Source organism: Danio rerio, chromosome 17, assembly GCF_049306965.1.
Source record: "Danio rerio strain Tuebingen ecotype United States chromosome 17, GRCz12tu, whole genome shotgun sequence".
NCBI classification, from domain to species: domain Eukaryota; kingdom Metazoa; phylum Chordata; class Actinopteri; order Cypriniformes; family Danionidae; genus Danio; species Danio rerio.
The window spans coordinates 50701939-50722731 of NC_133192.1; positions in this window are offsets into that span (position 1 = coordinate 50701939).

The window sequence follows — 20793 nt, forward strand, 5'->3', positions numbered from 1 at the left end:
ACTACACTTTTAGGAAAGGTAATGGTACTTTTACTTGAGTATACTTTTTTAGTACTCTTTCCACCACTGGAAATAAGTTAGGTGCAGGCCCGGACTGGCTAATCAGGAGGACCGGGAGAATTCCTGGTGGGCTGCTCCGTTTTTTGGACGCGAGGGTCGATGTCCCTAGCTTCAGAATCTGTCGCTCTCAGTAGTCACACTTTTTTAAAATTATTTATTTATTTACTTGACCACAGCCTTCTTATTCATTATTTTACCGCAGCTCTGCTGTTTTTATCTATTTTCTTGTAGCCTCGTGAGCAAGATGCAGCCTGTACAGTGGTTAGCACGTTAAGTTATGACGCCGCCAACCCAGGTTTGGTCCTTGTCTGAGTAACAAATTTTTTTTTTCATTTTTATTGTTAAGACATATAATACTGTAAGGGTTGTTGAACATTTGAATTTCTAAAACAGCTGTTTTCTCAAAAAAAGACGTGATAGTGTAATTAGAAACTGAATTAGAAATGAATTTTAATATAGTCAGTGGTGAATTGAGGTGGGCCGGTCTAAGGCTTGAAACTCCAGAGCTGAAAAAGAGTCCCACTCCGGCCCTGGTTAGGTGTATGCTGATTTGTACACTCTAAAAAGTAATATTAATTTGGTTAAGAGCTTATCAGAAAATTAATAAACAGAATTTGAACGTATACATTGTGAATACACTTTTAATGTGTGAAGAGAACTTTTTACATATATTTTTAAAAATGTGTGGTGATGGAAATGACAGTGGTGGAAATGACATTTCAACAGTTTAATGTGAAAAAATGAAAAATAGCTTCACCAATTTCAGCTTTCAATTCATCCTAGCCTTTCATGTACATGAAACAGTCTTATTGACCTTAATTTTGTTTGGTTTTTAAAAACATCTTTGAAGGTACATGTTTATAAATGACATAGAATAAATGTATTTCCTTATCAAGCAATATTTACTTAGATTTTTCTTTCTTTTTCTTTCTTTGCTTTGATTCATCAAGTGTTGCTGATGAAAATTTTAATTCCCTCCATCTTGAAGATGTTCTCAGACGGCACTGTTCATTTTCAGAGAAAACAACTAAATAATCATTCACACCAACTTTTTAAAGCGACATTACAGTGTTGTGGTGGAAATGACACTGACACTGTGCGACAGCTTTATTTTGTATACAAAATAATATTAATAATAGTCTCACATTAAGAACTATAACATATTTAAATTATTTCACTAGTGCTTAATTAAGAATAGACACCAGATAAATAATATTTTAAAATGTTATTTTCATTGTTGACGTTTCAAACTCTAGGTGTGCGACAAGATGAAAACAATTATTTTGACACCTAAAAGGAGGTTGAAAAAGATGAAAAATATATAATAGAAAGCTATTATTTTTTTAAAAAGTAGGTTATTTCTTATCGATAAAGAAAGAGGAATTTGAACAAAGTGATATATATTTTTGGATATATGATCAAAGGACATAAAAGTGCCCGTAGTTGAAGTATTAGCCTTAAACAGTGGATGACGCCTGTAGCTAAAAACAACCACATAATTTATTCTCTCAAGATTTGTTTCTTCCGAACTTATATATCTGAGATCTGTTGCATGGTTGTGTTCCATTGATTTTTTTACCTACAACTGTTTATTAAGTTAAAGGTTTGATACTGATGCAAGTGTCGATGAGGTCTTAAAATATTCTGAGAAGATCTTTAAAAAGTCTTAAAAAGGTATTAAAATTATGTTTAGGATTCCTGCATATACCCTGTGACTACATCTTAAAAAACAACAACGACAACAACTTAAAAACAAAACAAAACAAGCCAAAATGAAAGGGTGTCACAGCAAATAAACAAATTAAAGCAAAACAAACCACACCATAGAAAAGTGACTGTCTTGCTCATACAAAAGACAGAGGGTTTGGGGGTTTTCCAGGCCATTGGTATATATGTACTAGGGCGTTCAGAAGTGTGTTTAGAGTGATGATGAGTCTCTTCTGAGGTTCTGAAGGTGGAGCAGGGGAATTTGTGTGATCGCGCTCAGTCTCATCTAACAGAGTTGCTGTTTGATCACACTTCTATCTCAAAAGCATTTGGTGTATCAGTTTAGATGACGGCATCTGACATTGTTAATCTGAGTGTACAGTCCTGTTTGTCCTGATTAGTCCTTCGAAATAAGAGAAAGAGAAAAGTGTGACTCAGACGTAGTCACACTTTACAGTAAGTCTCGTAAGACTGCATCCACAGCAACGGGGAAATCAAACAGGCCTCTGAATGAGTTTGCTTCTGAATGGGCGGGTCTGCACCGTGCCTATGGTTACACCCTTTAACTAGAGTGAGTTACCGCTGAAACAAACACCAACCGAATTAACTGACATAGTGTTGGTTCAGTGGTTTGACTCATATGTACAAACACTCTGAATTTTGTTGTCTTTTTAAATATTTCCCAAATGATTTTTAACAGAGGAAGGAATTTTTCACGGTAATTCCTATAATATTTTTTTCTTCTGGAGAAAGCCTTATTTGATTTATCTCTGCTTGGACTTTAAAAAAAAAAAAAACATTTTAAGATTATAATTATAAGCCCTATTAAGCAATAATTTTCTTTGAAGGTCTGAAGAAAAAACACTGTTAAGCTATAATTTGGCTAATTATCTTAACTTGCCCAAATAACCTAGTCATGCCTTTAAATTTCACTTTAAGTTGTAATAAAGTATTATGCACTGTCATGATGGCAAAGATAAAAGAAAAGTTATGGAAGTTATTAAAACTGTCACGCTTAGAAATGTATTTCCATTAAACAGATATTGGGTAAAAATATACCGGGGGGCTAATAATTCTGACTTCAACTATCTATATGTTAAAGATGGCATGAAATCAAAATGTTCACTTCATTTTATTTGTATATAGTACATTCTTTGTATAAAGTGATTGTTATAAACAACATTTGTCCTCACAATCTTTAATCAAATACCATAATCTTCCCTCAAAATGACTTTTTTTCCCTTTTGGTCACATGGAATGTGTCTTTAGGGCAATTTTTGTCTGTAAAGCCCTGTTCTTATTTTTTGAGCAGATTTGAAAAATTTCTTAGATACAATATATACTTCCAGTAATATTAAAGCTTTAACCCTCTACTGCACGATGTTACTATATTGCAACATGATACTTCTGTTCCTTTCCCTGACACTGTTTCTTTAAGACCAACATTTATTTTATTTTTTGTTAGAAAGAGAAGACCTTAGTGTAGCCAATGATGTGCTTTGGTTAAATCACATGACATGCTGGCATTTGTTGTGAGTAGTTGCTAAATGCAAATGTAAATACCAATGAAAACAAAGGATCAAATTAAGTCAGATCCACAAAAAAAAATCTGAAACATCACCTCCAGTAAGTCATGATGACATGTTCACAGCTCAATTTTTTTAAAAATCAAATTAGTTTGTTGTAAATTAATCAAATGTATGTTGCCATTGTGCAAAAGTGGAACGTGCAATATTGCAATGGGTTAGCTACCTAGCAAGGTCAGCAGTGAACTTTTAAGTTGTAACAATAATAACATGAAAGCTACTAATATAATGTTGATAAGTTATGTGTTAATGGCATTTGCATTATGGATTAAATCTGGTTTTAATGGCAATACTACTTTTGAATAGACATGAATACAGGGAACAGTGTATTAGTGAGCACCACCATGTTCTATGGTGTAAAAGAACAGGACAGAACTGGCTCTTCCTGAAGATGAAAGTGAGGATGAGAGGATGAGTTTTAGTGACCATTAGAATGATGCAGACTGGACTTTTAATAGAGACAGTTCAGGTAAGTTAGCTCTGAGGCAGATAAGACAGGCGTAGTATAGTATAATATATAAATATTGTTAGCTAGTAGCTACATTATTCTGATGCATCTGGATATTCTAGACTTGTTATTTATTTGTTATAATATGTACTGGAGAACATGTTTATATTTACTGTATGTTGCATACATGATAATACAATATTAGGTTTGTTTTCAATAATATTCAGCAAAAAAAAAAAATGAAATAAATGAAAGCTGTTGGAATATGAGTTGTTGGAAAGCATGTATAAGGTTTCATTTATAAGTTCTGTGTTGAAGCTTATAATACTGCATCATCAATTAAATGATTGCAAACAACAAAATTATTAATTATAAGGAAAGTTTTAAAGTACAAATTTTTAAGTTAGATCCATTGTTGGACATTGTTGCCATATGGCAACATTTTATAAAGTACCATAAAAAATTTAATTTTTAATCCATTAAAGAAAAACAGACAAATATATTTTTTAATAGATTCATCATAATGCGTGCCGTATCACATAAATCACTAAAACTATTTGAATCTTATAATATTGCCCTTTTCTATAATACCCATCTGACTGTTTTCTATGTGACCTTTTTACATCACTGTGACGTGTGTGAATGAGTGTGTGGATGTTTCCTAGTGATGGGTTGCAGCTGGAAGGGCATCTGCTGCATAAATGAAAAAAACATATGCTGGATAAGTTCAATCCGCTTTTGCGACTCCAGATTAATAAAGGGCCAAAGCCGAAGGTAAAGGAATGAATGAATGTTCTTTTGTAATTTATATTATCCCTGGCATTATTTTTGTTTCTCCTTTTGTTTCGCTTTGTTCTGTTGTCTATTTGTTATTGTTATACAGTTTCTGTATATATTTTTACTCTTGTTAAACTTTCGAATAAAATAAAATTTCTTTAGGACGAGACTATCGTTCTGTTTTCATCCTTACATTAATCTTCCTCCATTTCAAGAGTTCACACTTAGCTGATGATTTATAAAAAGCTTGTTTGGCATGCTGTCCCGGGAGAGAGCCCCGAGCTCAAGGATCCTCGAGCCCGGGGCTTCCTCCCGTTGGCAGAGCGAGAGGGGAGCCTGAGCTCGGTGGATCTCAGAACTCCCCGGCTGCGGTAGCTAAGGGAACCAAAGGGGTTAGACAAATGCTTGATTGTTATGCATGTTGAATGTCTTTGGATGGTGTGAGGAAACTGGAGAACCCGGGAAAAAACCCACGTGGACACGGGGAGAACATACAAACTCCTCACAGAAACACCCACCGGCCTGGTGGGACCAGGGCCGGCAGTGTTCTTGCTGTGGGGCTCACAGTGCTAACCACCGATCAGAGGTAAATGAGGAGAATAGGGGAGGAAGGGGGGTTTCTTCCAAACGAAGATAAAATGGACTGAAAACTGTAGTTATTTATAGCAGCTTAGGGCTCATATGATTGGAAGATAGTGATTAGCAATAAATCATAAGCACGTGATCCTATCGAAATTAGTTTATGAATAAATTTCACTTCATAAGCAACAGCCATCTTCCAACCATCCAATCAGTTTCCCAGTGAACGAAATCATGCACTGCTTTGTTTTGGTTGATTTGTTTTCCTCATTTCATGACAGTTTTAATTGGATGTACATCACCATATGTGAAAAAACATAGTCTTAACCTCATTTCATGCTGACTTCAGTTAATTTCAAGTTAATTTAGTCATTTTGTGTTGGTAGGATGTGAATATATATATATATTTTTTGCATAACTGAGTAGTTGATGGCTTTATTAAATAAACAGATGATTGTTCCTTTACCCATTCATTATTATCTGTACAAATCCCAGATCTGAAATCAGTTTCTCAATACTAGCCCAGTCCAAAGGATGTTGTTATAGCATTAGTTCAAACTGCAGTATTTAACAATGTACAGGTTACGTCCATATTAAGGGATAAAGACAAACTTGTGTACAAAAGAGCAAACGTTCAAGTTAAATCCAAGATTATCTTTGCTTTTGGATTATATTTGATTGAATTCAGTTGAAAACTAAGTTAAATGTGAAAACATGTGTCATAATCATGGTTTATATGTTCTAGTGCATTTTATTTTATAAAGATTGCAGTCATAGCGTTAACATTTCATCACCTTGGAAGTATTCGGATCTATCTGTGTTCTGAATGATTATTTTTTGCATTCCATATAGAAAACAATGTGTGTAACATTTGTTTTTTTTTTTTAAAAAAGTCTTAAAATTCAAACAACTTCAACTTGTTTGAAAAATTCAAAAAAAAAAAAAAAAAACATCCCATAATGCAGTTGTCATTTAGTAAAAATATGTCAATACCTCAATATTGACAAAAATCTCAGATAGAACCTTATAATTCTAAGGTGACGATATGACTTCTTTAAATTCTGGTGTTTAATATGAATCAAGTAGTCTCCTAACAGAATAATTCGACTCTCACTGGTTAAAAGTTCCATCAGTGAGTCACATGGGAGGAACCTCACTGGTTACGTAATCCATCCATCATGTCTGAACAGTGAAACAATTCTCACATTCCACCTTTCCATTCATCTACTATTACCCTGCCTACAGTATTCCACTCAGGAAATCCAGGAACAGAATTCCAAATGTTCCCATAGGAATGCTTTCTCCTGCCAACATTCCACCAGCTGCACAACATAAAGACGACAAGTTTGTGAGGAAAAGAATAATATTAATAAACAAATACTGCATAATGTGAATCAATCCCACTGGCTGCCAACCGGCTTGTTGGGAAAATTCATGGTGACTGGATTTGCTTTTCGAAGTAAAACTCCGCGAAGGGGTTAATGTTTACACGCTGGACTTGGTTTTCAAGGGTTTGGGGTGGCAAAATGTGCTTTAGATTCCCGAGAGCTAAAGTCAATGCTATTGGTGGTTTCTGTATGTCCTCATCTCTAATATTGATCCTAGAGGTCGGCCTTTGACCTCTCCCACCATTCGCCAGTGATATCTGAGAACATCTCCAGCTAAGGTTGACTGGGGTCAGAGTACACAGAATGTAAACACTGCACAGACACTATAGAACACATCACTGTACTCAGCACATACTCACGAGGAACACTTCTGTTTCTGTTTTAGTAAGAGTGCGAGAGTGTTATCACTGCGCTAACTATTTACTACTGTCAAAACAAACAGCAAATAAACATAGAGGCCCAGTTTCACAAACAGGGCTTAGATTAAGCCAAGACTAGGCCTTAGTTAAATTAGGCTATTTAAGAAACATTTATAAAAAATGGCCTTAGAAAAATATGACTGATGTGCACCTGGAGTCAAAAAAATGACACTGACATATTTTAAGACATCTCACCGCAAGTTATTTTGAGTTGAGACAGCTCAAACATGCAATTTAATCTTGACTAGCCTTAAACCTTGTTTGTGAAACCGGGGGACACTGTTATATTTAAAATCTTAGGCAGTGTAAGATTCAGCTAAAGAATTTTGCTAATTGGCTTTTCTGTGTGGAGTTAGCATGTTTTCTGTGTTTGAGTGGGTTTCCTCAGGGTGCTCCCTCACAGTCGAAAGACATGCGGTATAGGTGAATTGAATAAACTAAATTGGCTGTAGTGTGTGTTTAATAAAGCTGTTAAAGCAATATCACCTGGTTTAGTTAAAAGTAACTGTAGATTTAACCCAAGGAGCTTAGGGAATATTCATTCTCCTTTGCTTTTAGAAGGTGTTAGTCTGTTAGATAAGAAATCTAACAATAGGTTTGTGCATCAACCTTTTCAATTTAAAAGGAAAATTTCTTCTAAAGCAGGGGTCACCAATATCGTGCCCGTGGGCACCAGGTAGCCCGCCAGGTTCACATGTGTTGCCCGCGGGCCTGTTCTAATAGCTCACCATAGCACCACATATGAGTAAGCTGCATCTAATATTTCTATAGGTATTCTTTTTAAATCACACTTGCATTGGTGTAAATTTTAACATCACCCTAAGTTATATATTAAAAAAACTGTAAAAACAATTTCAGACAAATGAAGTGTTGCATATTGATATTTATCTAACTTGTTAAATCATGGTTGACAACTACTGTGAGAAATCATTAACATGATCAATGTCTTCACATAGATGAATATTAATAATTATCAATAGTAACATTTAATTAAAAGTAAATTCAGAAAAATGTGTTATTTAATAACTGGTAGCCCTTCACACTAATCGGTACCCAAGAAGTAGCTCTCAGTTTCCAAAAAGTTGGTGACCCCTGTTCTAGAGGAAGGTTTAACTGGAGGTCTTTGGTTGAGGATATAGACTGGAATAGAACCTGGCTTTTACCTGGGAAATATTGCATTTCCAACAAGGCAAAAGAAACACATTTTAAAATTTTACATAAAATCCACCCTGTGAATTCTAGTATTTCCAATTTTTTGGGCATCGACAGCTCCTGTTCTTTCTGCAAACAAGCAGAGGAGACACTAGTACATATGTTTTTTGATTGTCCAATATCCAAGCAATTTTGGTAACTCCTAAATTCTCATATATTTTCTTCTGCCAATGCTGTGAATTGCTTAAGTCTAAAAGACAGTAATTTTCATTATAATAACCCAAAAGCTAAATCCCTGGAACACATCATTTTTTTTATCCTATATGGCAAATTTTCATTCACAAACAGAAATTCGCAAATAATTACCCATCCTTTGCTCTTTTTACAATAGAATTTAACTTGCTTTTAAAATCACTTCATCTCATTAAGAAAAAAAAAAAAAAAATTCTAAGATTCCTGAAATATTATGCAGATGCATTTAAAGAAGATTCTCGATTTTCCCTATGGTTATTTGTTTAAGTGTCATTGTAATTTCATTCATTTGTTCAATTTTGGGCGAGGCAGTGGCGCATTAGGTAGTGCTGTCGCCTTACAGCAAGAAAGTCGCTGGGTTGCTGGTTGGAACCTTGACTCAGTTGGCGTTTATGTGTGGAGTTTGCATGTTCTCCCTGCCTTTGCGTGGGTTTCCTCCGGGTGCTCCGGTTTCCCCACAGTCCAAAGACATGCCGTACAGGTGAATTGGGTAGGCTAAATTGTCCGTAGTGTATGTGTGAATAAGTGTGTATGGATGTTTCCCAGTGATGGGTTGCAGCTGGAAGGGCATCTGCTGTGTAAAAACTTGCTGGATAAGTTGGTGGTTCATTCCGCTGTGGTGACCTCTGCTGAATAAAGGGACTAAGCCAAAGGAAAATGAATGAATGAAGATTAAGCTAAGGTGGTTAGCTTCTCTCTAGTCATAGACATCCGTCAATGGATTTTTGGCTGAATATCTGATGCATAAGCATTACAAATTATAAATTTATAGGTATAAACAATTTTTTGAAGTCATCTGATAAGCTGAATTCTTCAGGATTTACAGGGAGATTTCCATTTGCTTTAAAGCAGGGTCTCAGAGTAAACAATTTGTTAGGGTCCTTTTAAACCATGTTTGATGTCCTTCATTGGTAGTGCCTGATGTTCAAAGGTAGTGCCTGGACTTTGCCATAAGATCATCTATCACTAAACTGAATTATGGGTATGCAAATTGCATTTATACTGGATGCTGCTATTTTTCGTGTGGCATATTTTTGACCAATCAGTTTACACTTATTGTACTTATAGTACATATGTGCTTAGTTAAGCCCTAATCTGAAGTAAGACCCAATTTAGTCCTCTTAAAAGGCAGTCCTTTGCCTAAACTTTAACCCAGGTCACTCAAGCAAAAAGGCAAGGAATTCCATCACTGTAGAAATTATTAAAGCTGTTGTGCAAAAGTTCAAACGTTTGTAAAGTCCCTATCATTGGCATTTGACGACTGAAAACATGAGGGGATTTCACACTAGGAACATTTTAATAGTTTCAAAAGCAGTTACTGGTCCACTTATGTTGCAAGATATGGGAATGGTTTTAGTTACAGGAACACCTTTTGTAACCCAACATTGGGCCAAATATGAACAAACCCAATGTAAATTGTTTCATTTACATTTAAATGTCACTTTTTAACCGACAGTTAGGTTTGTCCATATTTGACCTAATCAGGAGCAGATTGGCCATCTGGAAATTCTGGCAAATACCAGAAGGGCCGGACCGTTTCTTTAAATGTGGGCCTTTTTTTTTTTATATGTATTGTTTTTACATGCAGGCAGCTTTTATCTCTTGCAAGATGTAAATATTAAGGTGATGATAATAATAATAATTATAGTAATGATGATAACAATAAATGTTAAGCATTTGGCCCAATTGGCGACGGCCGGCTGGTTTCAAAAAATATATCAGAAGTCGAGCACTACACGAATCACATTGTTTTGCCGCCTGGAAAGTCACCAGTGGTGGAGATCATGGTCACGGTTTTTATTTTTTATTATTACTTTTTTATGCCAAAAAAACTGGTAATTTATGGTAAATATTATAGTGTTTTTGAACATTTTTTTTCAGTATTGGGTTATGTTTATTGTTGTGATATCATAGCAACTATAGAATTTTGCCTTTTTATAATAGACATCAAAACACTAGAGTATTGCTATAAATTACTATTGTATTTTTTTAAAGAGAAAATGCACTCAGTCAAGATTACCTTTATACATTGGATTCCACTTTAATAAAAGTATATTAACCAAACTCGATTAATGTAACCATTTAGAATAAAACAGCATGTAATCATCTGTACACCAATATATATAGTAGTGAATGTGTGTATCCGTGGGTGGAGCTATGTCAGTGTGATAATGTAGGCTAGTGTGGCTACAATTATTGTCCCAGTCCGCCCCAAGACCCAATGTTGGGTTAAAACCACCCAGTATTTTTTAAAGTGAATGCTCGGCAAACAAAACATCAGTGTGATATTTTAAAGTGTTAAACTCTAAATGAATGATGTTTATTTTGCTAGCGCACATTATTAGTCTTTATGTGAACAATTAAATTTGTGTAAATTAATCTGCTGAAATGTTTTCTTTTTTCGTTTTTTGGTAATCTTCAATCAAAGTCTGGCTATTTGCTTCATAGTTTAGAGCGGTAGTGCTTCTCTGTTGATGTCTTCAGCCACAATAATCGTAACCTTGCCCTTCCTACCGTTAGTTGGCTATGATGCGCAAAAGAAAGCCCCGCCCCTACTTTCAGTTGGAAGCTTACTGAAATAAAAGCCTCAGCAACTTCCATGTTACACAGACTTTAAAAATAGTAACAAGCCAACATTGGCAGGGCTGTCTTCTTTTCTCAGCCTCAGCTATGCTGTATTCCAAGGAGTCAGATTTTTTCTGTTAGCACTCCTACATGTCAACTCAATTATCTCGAATCAAACAACAAAAGCACAGTGGTTAGGTTTGTTGAATGGCACGCTTTATGTTGCAGCTGGGTTTCATCACTTCTGAGTTCCTAGTAACTGTGTGAATGCAGTCAGAAAAAAGTCCTGAGGGAGTAGTTTAGTTCTTGGAGACCTGCCTAGTGGCTAGTTGCTATAACTGGTTTCAAATACCCGATGTAAAATCCAGTCATTCACCATTTTGGCTGATCCTTGTTAGTCTATAAGCTGCAGTCTGAAGGTCTGGCTATGCAAGACTAACATTACACATGATTCTCTGAACAAAACCCAAGAGAGCAGGGGTGTCGAACTCAAGTTCCTAGAGGGCTGCAGCTCTGCAGTTTAGTTCCAACCCTGATTCAACACACTTACCTGTAGTTTTCAAACAAGCCTGAAGTACTCAATTCATTTGATCAGGTGTTTAATTAGCTTTGAAACTAAACTGTTCAGGGATGCAGCCCTCCAGGAACTGAGTTTGACACGTGTGCTAGAGGGATTCTTCATTAGAATTACTGCTGCAGTCAAATTTTGTCTGTTAGCACTCCAACATGTCAACACAATATGTTAAGACAAGTTGTTGTAGTGTGTGAGTGTGTGTGATGTTCTCTCTCTCTCTCTCTCACTCTCTCCTTAGTTCTGAATTATTCGCAGGTGCAGTGTATTACGGCGGATCGTGATTGGCGCTTGGATTGGCGGCGGATATAGTTAAAACACCAAAGAACATTGATTCCCCGTTCGTTATTCTCTGCGGAGATATTGTTGCTTGAGTAATGAAAACGAGTTACTGTTGCTGATGTCTCTTATATGGCGTGTTTGTGAGATACAAACGTAAAAGTGTACATTCTAATCGAAAAAAACAAACAAAAAAAAAAACGGTTTTCTGTCTCCCTGTCTGGCTTGGAGCATGGTAGGGAGGTTTGGTGCCTTCTGTTTATTATTTTCGTTTGCTTCTGGGTTGGAGGGAGGTAAGCTTTCTGTATCTTATTGATTTTCTGGGGATCTTTTCTCTCTTTTTTTGGTTTATTGTCATTTATTTTGGCCTAACCCCCTTCCGATGTTATTTTGCTCCTTATTTTCTGTAAATAAATCATATTTTCGGGTAGCACAGCGGCGCAGTGGGTAGCACAATCGCCTGACAGCAAGAAGGTCACTGGTTTGAGCCCCAGCTGGCTGGAGTGGAGTTGGCACGTTCTCCCCGTATTCGCATGGGTTTCCTCCGGGTGCTCCGGTTTCCCCCACAAGTCCAAAGACATTGTAGCACATTCTAACTTAAACACTAAAACCTGAACCACACTGTTCCAGTTACTATGACCATTTATGTGAAGCTGCTTTGACACAATCTACATTGTAAAAGCGCTATACACATAAAGCTGAATTGAATTGAATTGAACATGCAGTATAGGTGAATTGGGTAGGCTAAATTGTCCCTAGTGTGTGAGTGTGAATGAGTGTGTATGAATGTTGTATGAATGATAAGTTAGCGATTCATTCTACTGTGGCGACCCCAGATTAATGAAGGGACTATGCCGAAAAGAAAATGAATGAATGAATGAAAATCATGTTTTCAGTTTGTGCTTTGGTTTATATCTTGCGAAGATAGAGCGCGGGGGCACCAGGGATTATTTTTTTGATCCCTGTTGTCTCGTTACGTTTTAAACTTCTTTTTGATTAAGGATTTTTAATTTAATCTGTAACAATAGTTTGCAGTTTGCTCATCGTGATAATTCTCACCTATGATGTTTGATGCATAACCACAATTAACCGTCCTGTCTTGTTCTGGTCAAATCTGACCAATTTACAACCTAAAACACACACACACATACATACATATACATACATATACATATATATATATATATATATATATATATATATATATATATATATATATATATATATATATTTTTTTTTTTTTTTTTTTTTTACATCTGATTGCCTCAAGGTCTTATGATATCCTTCACACTATGCACTTGAACATATAAATGTAATGATCACCTCTTTCATTGAATTTTAAGTGTTTTAATCAACCTTGTTACATCTGTGGTGTTCCCAGTCAGAAGTGACCGCCATAGCAAATGAATGGGTATCCAGACTATATTCATCCATCAGACTGAAATCATCCCCACACACACTATACCAACTCACTCACTCATTTTAAACTGACCAATGTCTGTTGCAGGTACACATCTCATTTACACGCTTGTGCCGATCCATCAGCCTGATCTCACAAGGTAACATCACTATTTTTGGGATTTTGTCAGTTTAGTGGCTGATTTGCACAGTTCAGTTTGAACTAATTTATTCTCTTTCTTTCTCTTCTTTCATTCTTTCTTTTTGTTCTTTTTTCTTTCTTTTCATTTTTTCTTTTCTTACATCATTCTTTTTTATTTCTTTTCGTTCTTTCTCTCTTTGTTTCATTCTTTCTTTTGTTCTCTTTTTTTCTTTCTTTCTTTTAATTTTTTCTTTTCTTGTGTTTTTTACTTTCTTTTTCTTGTTCTTTTTTTCCTTCTTTTCTTTCGTTCTTACTTTCTTTTACGTTTTTTCTTTCTTTTCTTCCCTTCGTTTTTTCTTTTAATTGGTTTCTTTCTTTCTTTTCTTTCTTCTGTTCTCTTTTTTTCGTTCTTTGTTTTTTCTCTTCTTTTTCATTTCATTTCCTGTGTTGTTTTTTCTTTCATTCTTTCTTTCCTTTTTTTCTTTTATCCTTATTTTCTTTTCATTTTTTTCTTTCTTTCTTTTCTTTCTTTTTTTTTCTTTCAATTTCTTTCTTTCTTTTGTTCTTTCTTTTCTTTCGTTATATCTTTCCTTTATTTTATTGTCTTTCTTTCTTTCTCCATTCAGCCAATTTCTGGGTCTGCCAGGAGCACTTTCAGCTTAGCTTAGCATCAATTATTTTATTGGATATATTGGATTTTTTTATACTCATCGTCCATGCCCTCAGTCACTATTCCCTACATTAGTACACTAATGCAATCCAACTGAAGGACTGAATGAAAATTCAAGCACTCAGTACACAGAAAAGGAAGCCGTTTTGCTTATGCGTTGCTGGTTGATAAATCATTCAGATTGATTAAAATTTCAATTTCTTTGGTCAGAACCTAAGATTATTATTTTAGTGAGCTGTCTATTGGTAATGAAACAAAGTATTTTGATTTCTATCATCGATTGTTCATTTTGTAAACATTTTCAGCGCCTATTTGTGTTCTCACTGCAGTTATTCTGTCTAATTCTATAAATTCATGTTAAACGCTACTTTGAGACATTGTTCATTAAACAAGAATGTTAATGTATGTAAACAAGAATGTAAACAAAGAATGTTAAATACACATTTTGGTAGAGAAAAATGTTTCTTTTTTGTGCTAATATAAGAGCAGTTAAAACAGACCGGTCAGTTTTGACCATGAAAACTAAAATAGGTGGGCAGGATGTGAACACGACATGAGGGTTAAGTCAATATTACAGTGTTTTATGTTATAGAATGATGTGAAAATAAGTTAATCTAGGCATTTAGGAATTTTATTAAAACATACCTAGGCGGATTCCTATGGTTAAAATAATCTATATGAGAATTGGGTATTGCAGGCCTTGCAGTTACCAAACCAGTCCTACAGAAACTAGCACACAGCAGTCTGCAGTCAAGCTGTACAAACAATCGTATTTACCCCCACTGACAGAAAGATTGGTTGATAACGCCATCTCACAGGCCACACCGTTACCACTGTAATCATGTACAGCGACTAATCTTGGGCTTGTTAAGAACATAGTGCCACCGCTCTAATAAACCATAACATAAAACTCACAATTTATCTATACTAATTAGTTCCTAAGCAGTAAACACACCTCGGTTTCATTCCTCCAATATATTTTTACTCTTCTTTTTGAAACTGACAGACCATGCGATACAATATCTACATTTCTCAGTAGGCCAGAAGAGAGAAGTGAATATAACCCTTATTGTTGTAGTTCAGGAACAGGCAAGTTCTGGCCTTTTCCATTTAGCTTTTTCTGACATTATTTAACTGTAAATGGACAATGAAGTTATATGACCAGCCTTGACCAAATTACTTGGAAAACCAAAACTGGAAACATATATTTGAGGGATAAATCCAGATCAACAGCTAATGTTTTAATCATTAGTTACTTATCTTTTTTTAAGCACAAGGCTAGGTTTGATGATTGAGCATTAATAGTTTGATATCTTTCAGAAATAAACATTATCATTATTTTACTGACGCTGAAGAATAAAAACAAGTTTGGAAGAACATAAGGGTGAGGTATAAAAATAACACCTTTTGCAGCCATATTGTTTTGTAAAAGCGATACATAATGAGTGTGAAGAATGAAGGGAAATGGGCTGCACAATGTGTGCATATTTAGAAGCATGCATTTTCTGTTGTCCACATACACGTACTACATGATGTACTATTAATAGCATTTGTGTCATTAGCTGAACGCCAGCATCAGCAGAGACACAAGAGCACCACCCAGCCTCCTGACATCACACTGACCACTTCCCTTTTAGATAGCACAATGAAACCAGCTCTGCACTAAAAGTTCCTGAGCAGGCAAACACACACACACACACTGAGAGCGCAATGACAAACTGCTGATATTAAAATGGAGAGGAAACATTTGTCACTGCATTTTTGCCTTCTTTTAGAGAGAGTGTGTCTGCATGTATAGTATAAAGTATTGAAAAGATGGAAAAAGTTATGAAACTTATTCTCAGTTTCTCCGGATTTACAATTCTTTAACATGTTTACGTGAAACCACTAGTTTAAAATCTCTTTAATTAACGTTATATAGTTATTTTTGTAGACATAAAATATCAATTGGTGCAAAAAAAGTTTTTTTTTGAAGCGTTTTAATACATAATACTAGTGTTTTAACACTTTAAAACAATTTTTGGTGGAATAACCCAAACGTTTAATCACAATTTATGAAAAATAAAGTAATCATAAAGTTTATCAAAAATATTTTCTGTTTGGTTTTAGGACAGCTTTGATGAAAGAAACTATTTCATAAATAGTGTTGTGCATTATTATGAGATATGCACTGTGATATATATATATATATATATATATATATATATATATATATATATATATATATATATATATATATATAATCGAAATTGAAATCGGATTTTCGATTAATTGCGCAGCCCTTAATCGAAAATTCGATTTCAATTTCGATTTTGGCTTCTACAGATTATGAAAAACCGGTAATCGAGATAAACGATTATTGCATCATATATCGTCCCCTTTCCAGTTGCACACATTTGTTGATACAGCCATATCGCACTGCTACGAGTGTGATATTGCGTTTATACAACAGTTTAACGGCATAATTGTGTATATAAAAACAAAATCAAACATGGACAGTCTTAAAAACCCTTTTGTATGAGGAACTACTTTCTTCCGCATTGGATTCAAATCATAAGCTGACAGTTAAACAGCTGAGCGTGCATCTTTTAAACTTTAGATCTGTAGTGTCTGCTTTTTGCTGGCTGTATGTGGGCGGAGTAATACACAGAGACTGTACGGGTACTGATATTACTTAAATATATCTCAGCTATCAGCCAATCAGATTCAAGAACCAGACAGAACTGTTGTATATATATATATATATATATATATATATATATATATATATATATATATATATATATATACATACAGTTGAAGTCAGAATTATTAGCCCCCTTTTGATTTTATTTTATTTTTTTAAATATTTCCCAAATTATTTTTAACAGAGCAAGGAAATTTTCACAGTATGTCTGATAATATTTTTTCTTCTGCAGAAAGTCTTATTTGTTTTATTTCAGCTAGAATAAAAGCAGTTATTAATTTTTTAAAAACTATTTTTGGGACAAAATTATAAGCCCCTTTAAGCTAATTTTTTTTCCCCGATAATCTACAGAACAAACCATCGATATACAATAACTTTCCTAATTATCCTAACCTGCCTAGTTCACCTTATTAACCTAGTTAAGCCTTTAAATGTCACTTTAAGCTGTATAGAAGTGTCTTGAAAAATATCAAGTAAAATATTGTTTACTGTCATCATGGCAAAGATAAAATAAATCCGTTATTAGAAATAAGTTTTTAAAATTATTATGCTTATAAATGTGCTGAAACAATCTTCTCTCCATTAAACAGAAATTGGTGAAAAAAATAAACGGGCGCTAATAATTCTGACTTCACAAGTGTATATATACATATATATATATATATATATATATATATATATATATATATATATATATATATATATATATATATATATATAWATATATATATATATATATATATATATATATATATATATATATATATATATATATATATATGTGTATGTATATATATATATATACATATAAATATATATATATATATATATATATATATATATATATATATATATATATATATATATATATATATATGTGTATGTATATATATATATATATATATATATATATATACACATATACACACACACACATATATATATATATATATATATATATATATATATATATATATATATACATATATATATATATATATATATATATATATACACACATATATATATATACACACATATATATATATACATATATACACACACATATATATATATATATATATATATATATATATATATATATATATATACATACATATATATACACACACATATATATATATATATATATATATATATATATATATATATATATATATATATATATATATATATATATATTCGTTTAAAAATTTGACACTTGAGTGTGTGTGTGGGTGTGTATTAACATACACCTTCTGGCAAGAATAAATTGAACTAGCCTTGGTAATATATGAGACTTCTTTCCACAGCTTCCTTTCTTACCAGCTAATCTCTCATCGGCTATATAGGGAATGTATGAGATCATTCACACTGACCAGTTATTCATAAACCTAAATGTGGCCCACTGAACAGCAAAGACGACAGATAAGACGCTGCAATAAAAGCCATGCAGTGTGACAATCACCTGCTCTGTAATTCCAACACTTACTGACCTTGTAAATGTGAATAACAAAGCTGCAAAAGTCTGTGTTGTGGTTTAACAGCAGGTCTAGACAAGTTTGCCTGCAGCGGTAGCAGCTTTATCACTTATTTTGCTTACAGTCATTTACATCAGCTTCTCCACTGCCATTTTCTCACTCGAACAGGAAGTGTACCAAAACTTCAGAAAGAGAGAGAGAAAAAAGAGCCATCAATATGTCAGCAGTCAAGCTCATTTCCGGCTGATGTGGCCCTTGTGGCTTTCGCTGATTTGAATACCGTCGAGAGAAAGAGAAGAAACAGCAGAGCGGTTTAACTATCATTTAAGATGGCGTACAAAGCAACAAGTGAGCGCAGCACTTGTTATTAACAGCTGTGTCAGCAAGCGCAGCATTTGTGCCGTCCAGCACCGGCCGCCCATTACTCTTCTCTGTGTGCAACAGTTTAGCAGCTGTGCGGCCTTTAGAGAGCAAGCGGGAGACATCCTGTTTTTACAGTGGGATTTGCTGGGGGGTGTGGAGGGAGCTGACCTGTTTCAAAACAGCACAGCATAGATAGAGCACCTTATTTTGGGAGATTAACTCGAATAGTCATATGACAAATATTTGTGAAACAGCGATAAAGAGATTTTGGGTCATCCAGGATTCAGGAGTCTTAACATTAGTTGTGCTTTTTGGCTGAAAATGTGGTACTTTCACAGTCAAGAAAACATATACAGGCAAAATAAAAATGAATTCCCTTGGATTCTGATGATACATTGAGATCTCATTCAGCAAAATGACTGATTGGTGAATAAAAATGAAAATTATTCACTACATTATTACCTTTAATCCATTGTTTTGGTAAATATTTCTCAGTGCACTCACAAATGAAGAGCACTAGCTTCCTGTTTTAAAATTACGAATGTGCAGGTGTAGTTACCCCGACAAAGTATAATTTAACGATGAAACTGTATCATTAACTTTTAACAATTTTCCCATCGTTTGAGATCGGGCTAGGTCATTAACTTAAAGTAATTGAAATCGACATACAGCACCTACAATCTGTGAAATTTTTCCTGAACGATTTTGTCTATTGAAGGCTGAAGCTGATTTATAATTCCGTAGCTACTTTGCAGCCACATCTGATCTCTAGTCAACGAGGATGATGGACCCATTCTTGAGCCTTACATTTCACTGCATGGCATATTTTCCATTACGTTAAAATATATATTTTTTTTTATTGAAATGTTTTTTTTTAGTTTAAAATATTATTTACAGGATATACAAGAGTTATTTTACTTCGAAACATGCTGCTTATTTTCTACTTTTCATATGAAATTTAATATGAATTTGTTTCCAAAAGTGCAAGTTATTTAGGCAATGTGTGCTCTAATTTCAGTTGTTTAGCATTGATGTTCAATAAATAATCATAAAGAGTAGATAAAGGATGTTTCCTTCAATGATTTTAAAATGAAGTAATGCACCCTTCGTTCAAAAATCTATATGAGCATATTTACTGTACAAAACTTGTCAATGAACTATGAGGGCAAAAAAGTAAATAAAATAATAAAATAATTGTTTATTAATTGTAATCGAGTTGAAATGTTCAAATAGTCGAGATTTTGATTTAAGGCCAAATTGCCCAGCCCTAGTTTGAGATATAGATTTGTGCTTCAGGAGGCTTGTGAACAGAACATCTGCAGATTATACATAATGGGTGTAATCTAGAAAGCAGGTTTAATTTATTCCTCACATTAAATCCCGAACTCTATGTTTTTAACCCTGAACCAGCTAAATTTGGGTATGACAATTTCAAAAACTTGATATATTTTTATTTTACAATTATGTGAGCAATACATTTAATGCAAAGTGTCAAACATGTAATATTAGGACAATTTTCTCTCTTTTTAAAGAGAGTTCTAAGTTTTTCTTTTTTTTTTTTTTTAGATATATTGAAATATTAAGAAACACTCACATATTAAGCTCAGAGCTGAACTAAGCCTGAAAAAGAAGCAGGTTGTGTTCCGAGTTGCTATGGTAACTTGCCAAGGTTACCTCAGTTTTTTTTAAACAAAAGCTTGGGTTATGCACTTACATGTACACTTTAAAGTTCCAAAGCGATCGTTATTCTATTTCGTATTGTGACGCAGTTCCTAGAGAAACAACATTTTAATTGAGCAAACAGTGGGTGTGGCTTGTTTTTACTTCCACTGGTAGAATGGATGTAGCAGAGTAGGTATTTCATTCAGAAAGATCGGGAAAAGGGTTTTAGAAGAATTATTACAACCTAACAGGCTCTTCCAGCTCATCATTTCTGTTTGCTGTCAAAACTGACAGTTGAACAGCGTGGTTATATTTGTTAGCCCCGCCCATTACATCAAAATCACAAACTCTGACAATAAAACAAAAAACAAACATGAAGTGCATTTTCAGATATCAATTAAAGATTAGAAGGGCAAACATTTTTTTCCCTAATGACATACACAACAAAACCATATGGTTTGTTTAGATTTCTTGGGGATTTTAACTTATCTGGGTATGTCACATAACCCACTTTCTGAAATGCCCGCAAAACTGTTACATTTCTTGCACAGATTAAGTGTTCTTCTTCCTATAGCCTAAACTTTTTCTTATGAAGGGCCAAAAAAACA